The following is a 15,909-nucleotide window of genomic DNA, read 5'->3' on the forward strand; positions in this document are numbered from 1 at the left end:
TCCACGCCGTCAGCCACCCCGTTTCCCGCGGCGCCGCTACCCAGCGCGCGCCGCGGCACCGCATCCGCGGCGCTGCCGTCCGGCACGCGCCGCCTCGCCGCGCCCGCGGCCACATTTCCCCTCGCCGGGCCGTCTGACGCGCCGACCTACCGCCCTATGGTAGTCGGTCGCGAGACGGAGCCGCGAGGGACCTCCATCGCCGACTCAGAGCGATCCTCGATTTCCCTGCGCATCCGCCAGGTTCAGCTAAAGGCTGAAGAGCAGCTCGCCAAGCTTGCGCGAGCTAAGCTGCAAATCAACAAACAGTTGATCGAGCTAGAAGAGGCTCACATGCGACGCCGCCTTGCTTATGAAAGCGAGTCAACCAACGAAGATGAACCAATATACGGCCACGCCACGGCCGTACCGATGAGTCATCCGACTTCATCTTTCTCCGAACGTCGAAGCCTCGACGCTCATCCGCATGCCGCCATCCCGGCGCCTATGTCCCATGGGGGGCAGACCACCCTGCCCCGAGAGACACTGTCATGTTGGCAGAGAGAAAACGAAGCCCAGCTCCGCTGCAGTGAGCTAGAGGCCCAGCCCCGCTACACCGAGCATGAAGAACACTGTGCTGAGATCTGCTACGAAACAGATTTCCCAAGCAAGGAAAGTGACGTTCCCAGTTACGTGCATACGGTCGACCGACGGCATTCCTTTCCTGTTCGTCAGTGTAGTGACAGTGAAATTTACTGCTATATCAGTGAAAATGAAGATTATGAAAGTGAACATGTGAGTGACTATGTGTCACCTGTGTGCCGCGGCACAGTCCCGGGCTACCTGGAACCGGTCTCACCCGCCGACGGCCGAGCCGCCGCCAACCATGTGAGTCACCCATTGACTACCTGGAACGAGTACCCTTCACACTCCGCCATAAACGCCGCTACAGTGATAAAAGTGTCGTTCAATGAATGTGGTGCGAGTGTTGACATAGTGCCAGACAATGAGTGTGCTATTGTGCATTCCATTCCGTCTCTACTGAATAGAGACCCGCCCGGCCGGGCCGACACCGCCACCTGTGATAGTGTGTGTAGTGAAAGTAAAAAAGTGCCAGTGTATGTGTGCCACAACTCCAACCGCTGTGATGATGACACATACATCGAGGTCGTCAGTCCTGACGCCACGCCCGAGGCACGAGACCCGGCCGTCCATCCAAATGACGGCCATACTATTAACGATGCGGCGAGTCAACCTCTGCCCATTTTCCAACAACGGTGTGACGCTGACGCTCACTATGAGCGCCACGACGCCGCCGCTGTTTCTGAGTGGGACACATCCGTCCCGCCGATCGACGGCCAACCCACGGCTGTCTTGCTGAGTCAGCGTCCGCTGACTCCACCGTTTCCCGAGCGCCGAATCCCCGACGCTCGCCACATGCATGTCAACCCTGACAATGTACCTGAGCGAGACACACCCGTCCCGTCGATGGACGGCCAACCCACGGCTGTCTCGCTGAGTCAGCGTCCGCTGACTCCACCTTTTCCCGAGCGCCGAAACCTCGACGCTCGGGGTGAGCGCCTTGACACTGGCGCTGTTCCTGCGTGGGACATGACCGTCCTGCAGCCTGATGACCATTCCACGATCATCTTGCTGAGTCAGCAACCGCTGACAGTACCGTATCCTGAGCGCCGAAGCCTCGACGCTGAGCTGCCTACACCTGTCCTCGTGTGTCGAGTACCCGACACACGATACCATGCCGACATACACAATGTCGGCCGTGACGTCTCCACACATGAGCTGCACGTCAAGACCGACGCTGCCTTCCAATGGACGACGTCATCCACTTCCCCGTCCACCCCCGCCGCTGCCGCAATCCTGCCGCAGCCTGCGGATTCCGTCTCTGTGCCGCTACCAGCTGTCCAGCCAACAGCACGAGACGACTCCGCACAGCCACGTGAGTTGCCTACGGGGGGAGCCCTTCTTTCCCCGTTGTGTGTTATTCCGCTGCGTCATCTTCCCGCTGCTGCCACTGAGCGCGGGACCTCCGCTGACGTGGCCCCACCAACAGTAGCGAGCCGAACCGCGCCGCTACTCTCCGCTGCACGTCATTCCCCAAGACGCTGCCCTTTCCCCGCTGCTTCCAGACAGCGCGGGGCCTCCACTGACACAAGAGTGTCACCACCAGCGAAGACAGTGAGGCAGCCCGCTTCACTGAATTCCTCCAAAGGCCGCACCCCGCGGCACCATCCCGCTGCTACATCCAGCAGCCGAGCCACGACCGCCCCAAGACGTCCATTCGTCGAGACGTGGATCCACGACGGGGGGAGCCCCTCTTCGTCGAGTCGTGGCCACCAACCTGGACACGCAACACGCGGTCCCACTGGCCACCCCAGGCCAGCTCCAACTACATCACCGGGTACAGCCACGCCGCTGAAGCCTACTCGGCGCCCGACGCTCGTCGTTGAAAATCACGACGTCCGTCGCTCCGTGCCACGCCGCCCCGCTGCTATGAAACAGCGCGGGGACTCCACTGGCCACCCAAGGCCAACTCCAGTTACATCAGTGGGTACAACTACGCCGCTGATGCCCACTTGGCGCCGCTCCCTGCTGCGCAAGCCCGCTGCTACGAAACAGCGCGGGCACTCCAATGGCTACAAACAGCCAACGACGGGGGCATCATCCGAGCCTGCGCCGCAGGCGTCCCAGGTGCGCCGCCGTCGACCGCAACGTCCCGCTGCTACACAGCGCGGGATCTCCACTGGACGCACGCAACGAGTCCCAGTTGCACCAGCAAGCAAGCCTGCTACGCTGGTGTTCACCGCACGCGTTTTCTCACCGTGCAACCGCATCCCCGCTGCTTTGACCCAGCGCGGGGTCTCCACTACAACCGCACGTCATCCTTCGACGTGCATCCACCATCCACCCGCTGCTACCATACAGCGTGGGTTCTCCACGGCAGTGACAAAGGCGGGAGACCTCCAGCCTATGTCTGCCACTCTGCCGCACCATTCCGCCGCAGAACTCGCACGACGATCCCTCGCCGTGTCACGAGTCGTCGACGGGGGGAGCCCTCCCTCTTCCACCGGTGGCCGCTTCATCGAGTCTGGACCCAGACGACCCACAGGCTACCAACAGCCTTCCATGAAGAAAGCGTGCAAGCCTGCACCGCTACACCCTTCGTGCCGCCCCACGTGGCATCACCCCGCTGCTTCCGCAAAGCGCGGGGACTCCGCTGACTACCCTCCGTCAGCACCTGTGAGCAAACCAATTGTGCTCGTTTGGCACCGCACCCCGCCGTGCCACCCCACCGCTATGAAACAGCGTGGGGACTCTCCTGGCTGCAGACAGCCATCACCTGGGACACCAGCGTCCCATCCTAAGCGCCCCCAGCCGCGCAAGACCCGTCCAGGCGCACATCCCGTGCGCCATGAGACTCCAACTGGCGCCCTGCCAGTTACCACACCGCTCGCAACCGCTGAGCGCCGCACCCCGCGGCACCGTCCCACTGTGCACCCCGTACAGTGTGGGACTTCCACTGGCTGCCCCCAGCCAGCACCGAGGCCTGTCAGCAAGACCGCTGCGATGGCACTCCATGCGCACTGCCCCTTGCCGTGCTGCAACTTTCCTGCGCGCTGCCCTTCGCCGAGCCGCAATTTCCCCGCTGCATTTACACAGCGCGGGGTCTCCATTGGCTTGTCCGAGCCAACTCCAGAGCCGACGTCTACGAAGCCTGTGCCACTGACGATCAGTGCGCGCGGCTCCCCGTCACGCTACCCCGCTGCTCTGAGCCAGCGCGGGGTCTCCGCTGCAACCGCAGCCATCCCCGGACTTCCGCCGACTGCAACCAGCAGCCCTGCAATGGTGCAGAAACCGCCACCACCGAGGTGGCCCCGACGTGGCTGCGTTACTTGCTTCAGGAAGAGCCAGCCACCAGCGGAAGCTTCATCGAGGCCATTGACGCCCGCACCGGCCGTCAATCCAGAGTCCACACCGGACGAATAGTTCCCCGCCGTCCTCCACCAGAGACGAAGAGTACGGCTCACTCCGTATACGCCGGGGGGGAGACTGTTACGGACAGCGAGCTACCCGTCCTGCTCGCACACACACAGTTCTCCCTCGCACCCACGCACGGCGCGCTTGACCAATGAGCGCGCCTCTCCCGAGTCGAGAACAATGGAGGCCTATTGGTCTCAGGTATAAATACAGGCCCATTTTCCCTGTATTGTCAGTCTTAGCCTCGCTTCGACTCGGAGTTCTGCTCAGCGCAAGCTAGCAGTTCTCACCTCAGCCGACCGCAAGGAAGGCACCCAAAAGGGTCGAACCTCCGCGTTCCCCTTTTCCGCACATGGTTGCGTGACTCCGACCGCAAGGAAGGAACCCCGACGAAGGCGAATCCTCGATTCCCTGAGTCACCCCGCCGAAGTCCGAGCCAGGGAGCAGACTTCGCGCGGGAGGTAGCATCCGCTACTCCAGACACCCGTCTGGCCCAGCAGCGACGCCCGTCGCTACTACCGCGACGCCCGTCGCCTCCACCGTGACGCCCGCTGCGGGTCGAGCCGGTAACCACCGCCGCTCCCCGCAGACCACCGTCCAGACACCCGTCTGGCCCAGCAGCGACGCCCGTCGCTGCTACCGCGACGCCCGTCGCCTCCACCGTGACGCCCGCTGCGGGTCGAGCCGGTAACCACCGCCGCTCCCCGCAGACCACCGTCCAGACACCCGTCTGGCCCAGCAGCGACGCCCGTCGCTGCTACCGCGACGCCCGTCGCCTCCACCGTGACGCCCGCTGCGGGTCGAGCCGGTAACCACCGCCGCTCCCCGCAGCCCCTCTCCAGACACCTGTCTGGCCCAGCAGCGACGCCCGTCACTGCTGCCGCGACACCCGTCGCTCGTCGTTGACATTCACGACGCCCGTGGCCCCGACGCCGCTGCTGCGGGTCGAGCCGGTAACCACCGCCGCTCCCCGCAGCCCCTCACGAATCCACGGTACGGGTCGAGCCTGCATCCTGCCCTCCCCGTGACACCAGTATAGAGAACAGTGACTAAAGTGAAAGTGATTACAGACAGTGATATGGACACCCGTCCTTCAGTGAACCTTTTACGCCTGTGTCTTTATGTATTTGTGTTAACCTTTGTGTTCCGTGTATGTGAGTGTGTAAATAAATTCCTCTTGTTGAGGAGAGTAGAATCGAAACGGTTTTTCTTTTATTCCGCTCAGTCCACTGCTGTCCTCAACAACTCTGAATACCTTCATATCGTCGGCAAACAAGAGGAATTGTGAGTTGTTAAAACAGACGTCAATGTCGTTAATAAAAATAATGAAAAGGAGGGGGCCCAATAACGATCCCTGTGGTACTCCAGAAGGAATGCTTTTCCAGGTTGACGTATAACCGTTATGTTATATACGTGATGCATCATGTTTTAACGGTGTTGCAGAGTAAGATGATCGTCGACCACTCAATTGCGTGGTGTGACTCCAGCATCGCTTTGGCCTGGATTCACACTCCACCGCATAAGTTAGGGGTCTTTGAAGGAAATCGGGTCTCCCAGATTCAGGGTCTCGTTCCTTCAACTGAGTGGCGACACGTTCCATCAGCGCTCAACCCTGCTGATTGCGCCAGTAGAGGTCTTCGACCCGACGAAATTGTCGGGCATGATTTATGGTGGTCCCCGTCTTGGTTACGGATCGACCCTTCCACTTGGCCGGAGAATATTGCGGTGAACTCGTCCAGTGCCCAAGTGCATACTGGAACCATTGCGAGCGAGGAAGAGGTAGTAGCTGTAGACCCTTCTTTCATTGTCGGTCGCTACAGCTCTCTATCAAGAACCAAGCGAACAATGGCTTGGGTTTTGCGATTCATCCGCAATGTTCGAAGTCGCAATCATCCGACCAAACATGACCCGTTGGTCGTACCGGAACCATTGACCGTTTCGGAGCTTGATGGTGCCTTGCTGAGAATGATTAGGTTGGTGCAGATGACTTCCTTCTCTGAGGAGATCACAGCCCTGCGCGAGAAGAAACCCCTCAAGCGACTGACTCAGCTCAGTCCATTTTTGGATTCAGAGGGTCTTCTTCGTGTAGGTGGACGTCTTCGGCACTCCGGCTTGCCATTCTCTGCAAAGCATCCCATCCTTTTGCCTTCGAAGCATTGTCTGACCGATCTGATCGTCGACTACCACCACGTCACTCACATGCACGCCGGACCTGCATGCTTGATTTCGATGCTGAGCCAAAGGTTCTGGATCCCTTCAGCGCGTCGTGTGGTTCGACACCGAATACATATGTGTCACCGGTGTCACCGCCTGAAGGCTAGACCTTTGCAGCCGCTCATGGGTGACTTACCTCCCAACCGTGTAGGCCAAATTCGTCCCTTCCTGAAGGTCGGCATTGATTTCGCGGGGCCTTTCCTAGTAAAGGCCTCCACTTTGCGAAATGCGAAGTCCCACAAGGCATATCTGTGTGTCTTCGTTTGCTTCGCCACTAAGGCGATGCATTTAGAGGTCACCACAGATCTCACTACCGAGGCGTTCTTGGCAGCATTCCATCGGTTTGTGTCGCGAAGGGGAATGGCGTCGGATGTCCATTCCGATTGTGGGAAGAACTTTCAGGGGGCTAGGCGTCATCTATCGGAGGTAGAAACCTTCTTGCGGAGCAAGCAGAGTGACATAGACGCTGCTCTGGTTGGTCAGGGTGTCAGGTGGCACATGAATCCACCGTATAGTCCGCACATGGGGGGGTTATGGGAGTCCGCAATGAAGTTCGCGAAGCAGCTGCTGAAACGAACCATCGGGGATAGGATTCTCACTTTGGAGGAGCTGATGACCGTGTTCTGTCGGGTAGAGGCGGTGCTTAACTCGAGGCCGTTGTGTGCTCTGTCGAATGACCCAAATGATTTGGAGGCGCTCACCCCCGGGCACTTTTTGATCGGTCAACCGTTGGTGGCGCCACCCGAGCCCTGCTTCGAGGATATCCCAATGCCACGCTTGAAGCGATGGCAGCTTGTGCAGCAGATTGCTCAGCACGTGTGGCGCAGGTGGCAGCTGGAGTACTTGCACACTCTGCAGCAGCGTGGCAAGTGGACCAAAGATCTCCCCAACCTTCAGTTGGGAGACTTGGTTTTGATTAAGGAGGACCACTTGCCACCTCTACAATGGCGCAAGGGGCGAGTGCTCGAGCTGCACCCTGGACCCGACGGGGTCGTGCGGGTTGTCAAACTCAAGACGGGTTCTGGCACATGCCTGCGTTCGATGGCTAAGCTGTGTCGACTTCCCACTTTGCAGGATTAGGCTGGCTTGTGGGTCCCACCCCAGCCGCGCTGTTAGGTTTACTAGGTAGGTAATTTAGTTTTATAACTTTTAGGTAGGCATTACTTTATTTATTTTTTTTTCATGCGGAAAATCACCTCGGAAAATCATCTTTCTTATATATTTTTTTTCAAATTTTGTTTTTACTTTCTCGTTAAAGAGCCTAGACGCTCTTTGGGGGGCGGTTTATGTTGGGGCCATGGGCATAGGGTCAAGGAACTTCGTGGGTACACACACAAACAGCTGACAGACAGGTACACAGATGCTTGTAACTCCTTCCCATCTTCCCTATCCTAATGGAAACTGCAGGTAGATGAACACTAGCTGTCATCTGCCACCTCAACGACCGACCCTCGTCCACTTCTACCACCGCCGCGATTCGAGTCGGTCGACGCACCTTACGCTCCCGTCACTCAATCCGCGATAGAAGCACAATTCGCCGCGTACTACAACACACGTAGCTCTACGCCGCGCACCGGTACATCAGCACATCAACCTGGAGAAGACCGGGTGGAAAATCGAAGAGGTCAAACGCATTTGCGCAGCCGGACAACCGTTCCTGCCAGGTCAGTTTCTTCCTTCAAACTTCCCCCTTGCTCCTCCACCATCTAATCTATATCAATATATAATTCATTAGTAAATAATGAGATATGTATCAATTTAGTTCGCTCTCACCGGAACAGATAAGTTTGTGGCGCTGTACTGTGTTTAAAGGTCGTATACGTCAAAATAAAACAAGAAAATGCAATCATATTCTGTATTTTGTAGTACAGTTCTGCCATATTAATAATGCGCATGCAAATCTTCGCAAACTGTCGTATTCCCGGAAACACCCGAATCATTGAATCGTAGAGCCTTAAACAAAGCACTTGCATTTTGATCCTTGTTCGAAAGAATTAGTAGTCAATATCATGTGACACATAATCGAAAACAATTTGGGCGGTCGGTGGCTGTCACCGATCAGTCAAGGGTCTCAAGGTCAAGATCAGTATTACTTTTGTGGAATTATAAAGAGCTGCAATTACACATCGTTGTTGTTATTTTTTTCAAATGTGAATTTAATTTCAACTTTAATTATTTTTGACGATGCCATATTATGAGGCACATTTAAGAATAAAATATACATCACATTGATAGACTTCACTTTGCCAATAAAGCCACACCCAAAAGACCAAGTTTGTAATTGTAATATTATTGTGAATGATCAGCGCTGTAAATACTTTTGAACTGAGATTCAAAATTTTTAATGTAAACCTGTGTTTGAAATCCATTTCTCCTTATAATATAAACCTTGTGTTATTCAAACCTTTTTTCATCCATACCATACATCAGCTTCAGTAAGACACTTGAAAAGTACCTACTGTAACATTTTCGAAGTAAATTTTAATATTATGGAATATTATGAATTATCGAATCAAATTTCGTTACTGATAAATCAATTATCTCTTTTAGCACCAATTACATAATTCTACTAAAATTTCATGAAGAAAATGCAATTAACCACTCTAAATACATAATAGTTTTCTAACGCTCAGGAATACGACCGTTGCCAAACAATGACGAAGATTTCTATGTGCAATGTGCATTATCAATTTTGGGGAACTGTAGATTTGTATGTACGAGAATTGAGGTTAAAGCGTTGAAATTTTAGTGAATTTTAGAATAAATTATTTTTTTACATCCGGTGTCCGTTTACGCATGGTCAACAGTAGATTTCAGCCGAAAACTGCATTAACCTCCTGATGCCCACGGTCCTTCTGTGAGTACTTAACGAGTATAGTTGTTACTGCCCAAGCTATAATATATTTTTTCTGGACTAAATGCCCACGGTCCTTCTCCGAGGACGAATACTTTGTGTTTGAACCATATTTGAATTTACCGCCATTATTTTTTGGGATTGCATCAATGGATTTAACATTCCATCACTGACAGCTGTCTTAAGTGTCATCTGAGGATAATCAATCGTTCATTGAAAAAACGTCAAAAAACGGAACCATGGCGGGGCCACCGTCGACTAAGTAAGTTGTAATCTCATTTTACTTATGTGATCTAATCATTTAATTAAATAACTTTAATAAAACCTTATTGTTAAGTATATTAGCAAGAGACGAATGCTAATATTTTATCAATTAAGGTTCTAAATAATATTCTATGATCATCCATTTACATTAGTACTCGTCTGAGTACCGTGGTCTTCAATTACATAAACTTTTAGTCCACTATACTATAATTTTAGATATACTTATTTTTGTATTTTTTTACAGAATATAATGCTAAATCCAAGAAATTGAAGCATATTTAGCTATGTCGGACATAGATCTCTCGGAGGACGATGACATGACGACATAAATGACTCACCATGAACCCGTAGAATTTGAATTTTGTGATGATGATATCCAGGAGCTGCTAGCTGAGCCTTTCATTTTATCTTATTTTGTTCCTATATTGATCCCAATAATTATAATAGTTGATAAGTGTGAGTTTATCTAGAATAAATATAAGTTCTAAACTTATATGAGACTGATTTAAAGTGTTAAATGTGTTCCTAAGTGGTTCTTATTTCATTAGTTTTGTTATTTCTAACAAATTACCTTATAAATATATTTTCTACCAATAAATTAAACTTTTTTTAACTGCCCACGGTCCTCACATGAGGACTAATGATTTTCGAATTTAAACCTATTGAAACTGGTTCCTTTTTTAATGCATTACCCGTACATACTACTAGGAACACTATATAATAATTTTTGCGACATTTATTCAAGTTTAAGTTTCTGGGCAGTAAGCTAGGTAAACGCAATAGTCCTTGTGTGAGGACCGTGGGCAGATAGTCCTAAAAAATAAAATAACGGCTGGGCGTCAGGAGGTTAAACGGTTGGAAACAAGTGCGCTTTCACAGTATATAGGAACACAACGCTAACTAAATCTTAATGGCTTTATTTATAGCAATTCCGGTATTACTTCAATACCGGTATTGAAAAAAGCGTGGATTTTGTCCGGGATCCCGGTATTACGGGATACTGGTATTGCGGTACTGCATGCCCTAGTAGGTACATACCTACACAAAAACCCAAATCGTTAGTTACAATAATTTTAACATAATATACTTAGCACTCACTTTCATATTCCTCTCTAACTAATACCTACTTATTCTAATATTCTCTTTGGGGGTAAGTACCTGCTCTCTCGAATGGAACCTTAGTGTATATCCCCAACCCCAAATTCTAAACTGCCTTCGGGGTCGCCTGCCTTGGAACATTTCGCCCCACAATGGCCCACTGTGGGTTGGTGGGTTCACATAATTTAGAAGTGCTAAATCTAGATATTATGCAGGTTTCATCACGATGTTTTCCTTCATCGTAAGAGCGATGGTCCTTGTTTCACGGGGAAAGACATCTGATACAAACAAAAACTACCCTTATTCGAATGTAATAAGGGTCCTTTCAGATGTCTTTCGTCGTGAAACAAGGTATAAGTAAGTAAGTACATATTGTACTTAAATTCAAATAACTCATTGGTATTAAGGTAGTATTGGCAATCTCTAATTTGTTGCTTGACTGCACTGATTCTGGGTATCGGCTTTCTGTGTAAATGAGGTAACTATGTAGGTAAGTACTTAAACGCATGTTAGTTTTTAGTGCATCATTTATTGATTTAGCACTGTTGTTATAATATTCTATGTACAAATACAAATATGCATATAGTTGACCCATTTCAGTACCTACGCTACGCCTACGCCCCAGAATGTGAAAGTACATAAGTACCTACATAGCTTAGGTATAATTAAGTACTTACTTAATATGTCGGGAGAAGTAAGACACATTTGAGTAAAGGATGATTTATATTTGTGCTGGGTTCCGCACATAATTATAGACATTATATCTGTTTTAAGTACCACAAAAACTTTAAATATTGTTTAACAAGAACAAGTGTTTATAACAAAATTTTACAGAAATTAAGGCGTTTGACAGTGCATGGACAGCGCTGAACATCTGTTTAACACTGCGTACCTAAGTGTAAGTTTTTGTTGTGAGGTATGAGACCTTCTGAGTCGCAGGCGATTACCATCTCGGGCAAGGTAATAAATACTCAGTAAGTACTTACTATAGAAATTTAAGTAAGTGTACAGCCTGGAAAAATTCGAAAATAATCTGAAAAATAATAGGGGACAAAGGGGAATGGCCAAATCTGACCCGATTTGCGTAAGTTAGCAGCCACTAACCAAAACTATTTTAATTCATTCATAAAAGTGTTTTATATAAGGAAAAAATATGTAAAAAAATCTAAACCATGAGATTATATCTTCTTTCTCCCATGCCTCATAATAATAAAATTTTACCAGGATATACGTGGGCATGGACTACACATCAGTAAGTGTTTCATCAATGGCTGCTCTGGGTCATGGCGACATAGAGATTTGGCCATTATCTTTTACTTAAAAATTTTCAAACTTTATGTAGGTACTTATACTTAGTTACTTAGACTTTATACATAATTAGGTATATTATCATTGTCTGATATTTACCTGTAATTAAAGAATACAATACAATACAAAAATGAAATAGCAATAATTAACTAATTTCTATTTCATAGATTTCTGCAAAAAGTAATCATAAAAACTGGCGAAAATTATTTACTTATTAATCATTTTTATATAATATTATACATGGAAGTAGAAAAAAAGATCTTTTTTTCTACTTCCATGATATTATATATACTTATACATTTATCCAGACATGGTAAGTATATTATTATTATATGTTCTTTTATATAAATAACAATTCTTTACAAAATAACTTTCGGTTAGGTAGTTGTGAAGGCCTCCAATAGGTAGTTTATACTTGTACCCGTAACATAATAAGTAAAAGTATTTCAGATCTGTAATATTATTATACTTAATATTAATAATAGTAAACTATGCAGTGTTGTAAATATTATATTTGTTGTAAACTATTACAAATGCGATGTGGACTCGATGATTGCGTCAGCAAGTGGCCGCCGCGCCGCCGCCGCCGCCGTTTACAGATTAAGTACTATACTCGTATGTAGGTATATTATAATACTTATCATGATATTAAAATTTATTGTCCGCGCCACCACTAAAGTCTTCGGCAGAAGCAGGAACTACAGTAAAATGTTCACTCATCATCATCATCATCATGTATATGCGGCAACACTTCGCTTGCAGCGGCATGGGCAGTGTGCCGACTGCCGACTACTAGTTGATCGGCAGCGGAAGGGGCGCGGCCGCCACTTCACTACATACGCCATAATATAATTAATTATTATGTATGTGAAGCTCAAACATTTTATTTTAATAAGTACCTACGTCTAGAATAAATAAAATTATGATGTCTATATTTTTTTTGATTATTTGTAATTAACACTGAATACACCATAAATATCACGCCATTATAATGATCTCTTGGGGGGCGGATGGTGCCATGGCGCTCAGAAATTTAATTTGGTGATTAATTTTATGATTCTGAAAGCACAATTTTACATTTTTTTTTTAAAAGTGTGATGAAGGGTTTGTTCGTTGATAGGCGTGGGGCCCTGCCGGTGCTGGCTCTAGGGATTTGGTCCTCGTACGTTAGTGGGTAAGTACTAATGATATTGCTCCGCTAGATCAGCCGTAGAAGGGGGGGGGGGCTGGGATTGTGGAAGGGCTTGTGTATTGGATATCCTTATCGATATGGGGTTTGTCGTAAAATATTCACAAAAGTGAACACGTATACAATAAATTAGTTACAATAACGGTTTTTATAAAGATCCCTGTTTCAGCGACATTCACCACTTCAGATACTTATCAAAGTGTGATCAGTGACCGCTTGTGCGTAGTACCTACGGGTATATTATAGTATACACTTACACTTATATAACTTATTGGAAAACATTTTGGAACACATTCATTAAATAGTTTATAAGTAATTAATTTACTTATCAACTTATTACAAGATTTATTTTATTAGCACGGTGCACTTGATGCACTGTCGGCTGTGCAACAGCACAGAGGCGCCTGCAATAGCCAAAGACTACGGGAGAATCTCCTTATGACTCGTAGTTCTAACTTCACTGGACGAGGTTCCTCGATGAACTAGATACCTAACTAACTAAGATTGGGTGTTACAAGCAACGTACTGTAGTTTTCCAAAACGATATTCAGGATCTAACATAAAGCTTGTTATATAATATCATAAAAATTCACATATTTTTACAAGCTCTATTCTATACTTAAATGATTCTTACCATTTTATAAAATTGCAAAGCCGCACGGCTGTCCCATTTCAAAACACAGTAACCGCCAACTTTAAAAAAAAACGGGTCTTTGATTTATACATTATTTTAGGCGATTCCGCACAAAACTGCATTGTCAGAATATCAAAAAACCGCTTAGAAACGAAAATAAAATTTCTAAAAACCTAGTAACTCCACCCTGCGAAATCAAAAATGCCACGAAAACCATTTCAAAACATAGTAAGAGCCACCAACCATTTTAAAACACAGTAAGTGAAAATGACTTACTAGGTTTTAAAATGGTCAATGGCGCTTACTAGGTTTTGAAATGGTCAGCAAAGGACAATTTTCGTCCGTTAATTTTAGTAAGTCACAAATGGCATACATTATTACTAACACTTTTTTCGAACAAAATATCAGACATTTCAGAACCTGTATCTTTGCACCAATGAAACCTAGAGAGTTGAATTAAAAGTAGAACATAAGTAAATTTTGTCTTCTTTGTAAAAGCTATAGAGACCTTTCTCGTTAAAACCTTTCTACTAGCCCTATTTTGCATAAACAAAAAAAAAACAAGTTATAAAACTGATTTTTAGATAGAAATTTAGGAAATATTGTCTAATTGAAGGCAGCCATAAATAATTTTCATGTTGGAGCCTTCTGAATATGGCTATTTAATTCATTTACATAAAACAAAAAAACAAACATAAAAATATGCCCGTATTTCAGCTATTACTTATAGTGCCGTCGTGTAAAAGTGCTGCAAAATTGGATTTATAATATGTGAAGGATCCCAAACATATAAAAAATGAAATTATTACGCAATTATTGCAATTTCAATATACTTAACTTGTCTTAAATGACACAATAATGGCCCTTACTAGGTTATGAAATGGTCAGTGAGGGCGGTTTTAGGGTGAGAAAACCATATAAAACCTAGTAAGTGTTTTCTTTTGTGCATTACAGCAACAATTTTAGTCATATTTAAATGAAATAGTATTGTATATAAAGCCTAGGTTCTGCCGCTTCTTTTAAGCTTACATTTGTTCAGATATCTATCATAGTTTTACCAGGGCATTGAAATGAAGGTACAAAAACGTTTTTTGGCTCTCCTGAACATTTTGTCTCATGGCTGTTACTGTGTTTTAAAATGGGACAGCCGCGCAGTGTGACAGCTCGATCTGTGCGCGCGATGCTCGCAGCTCGAGCCGTTATCATCATCATCATCATCATGAGCTTTCAAAACCCTGGAGTAAAATGTAAAATGAATCAGTACAGATGTTACTTGAGTGCTACAAGCTGCTGCAGCACCGTGCGGACATTGCTAGAACATAATTTCATGTAGGTAAAACAGATAAGTAATATTTTCTCTTTAAAAAATCTAATCACATAAGTAGAGCAATAGCTGACTCTCTGAAATAAAAATTTTAACAAAAAAAAATTAAGTGTTTATATTAAGTATATTATTTACTTATGAATATTTTGTGGGTTTTAATACATTAATTCCTACGTAATCCTACCTTGGTGTTATACATTTTTAGGCAATTTATAAGATATCATATGTAAGTACCTACTTACACTTAGTTAAGTACTTACCTACATACTAAATACGTTTTACGTGGTTTTGAAAACCGATAAATATGGTTTAATTTAAATATAATAATTGTTCAGTGTAGCTACTTACCTATAAGCTTTAAACCTTTATTAGTAAGAGATTCCTCATACTTCAATAACTCGAAACATTTAACTGAGGATTTCCAGGTAAACAACGCGGCAGGGTGTAGGTAGTTATTACGGCCCTGGATTGCTCTCTGGCCATCATCTCATCGTCTCACTCAACTCAACCCTCGACTTTTACCTCTCCTCTTAAAGGAGAATGTCCAGATCTGACCAGCTTTCCCTAAGTTAGTAGCCACTACACATCATCACGACGTGCAGGAGGGGCATGGGTCTCCTTCCAATGAAGGAAGGGTTTTAGGTCCACCACGCTGGCCTAGTGCGGGTTGGTGGACCCCAACACAAGCAAGCTTGTGCTGAGAGAGTTGTCGGGTAAGTGGGCAACCCGATGTCAGATATTATTCAAGTTGCCCGAAGGCCTATGATTAGGCTTAACGACTGCTGTCGAAGCAGCAACCGGGACCCACAGCTTAACGTGCCGTCCGAGGCACGGAAGTGTCCAGAAAGAACCACTTGAAGTGGTTCACCCATCCAATGGCTGACCGTGCCATCCATGATCGATGTTGCTCGATCGAAGCTAGACCGACTACGAATATACCACTAACCAAACCTATTTAAATTCATTGATAAAAGTGTTTACTACCTAGGTACATGAGGAAAAATATTTTAAAAAATCTAAACCATGAAGTTTGTTCATGATAATGAACAAAG

General features: G+C 46.8%; 1 long non-coding RNA gene across 1 annotated transcript; it reads left to right on the forward strand.

Moving 5' to 3' along the window:
* Positions 1-9,021: 9,021 nt before the first annotated feature.
* LOC125489360 lies at positions 9,022-9,902 on the forward strand. Its single transcript, XR_007266917.1, has 2 exons — positions 9,022-9,302; positions 9,549-9,902. It is a non-coding gene; the product is annotated as an uncharacterized LOC125489360 (long non-coding RNA).
* The last annotated feature ends 6,007 nt before the right edge of the window (positions 9,903-15,909 follow it).

The sequence above is a fragment of the Plutella xylostella genome, chromosome 13 (assembly GCF_932276165.1).
Source record: "Plutella xylostella chromosome 13, ilPluXylo3.1, whole genome shotgun sequence".
NCBI lineage: Eukaryota > Metazoa > Arthropoda > Insecta > Lepidoptera > Plutellidae > Plutella > Plutella xylostella.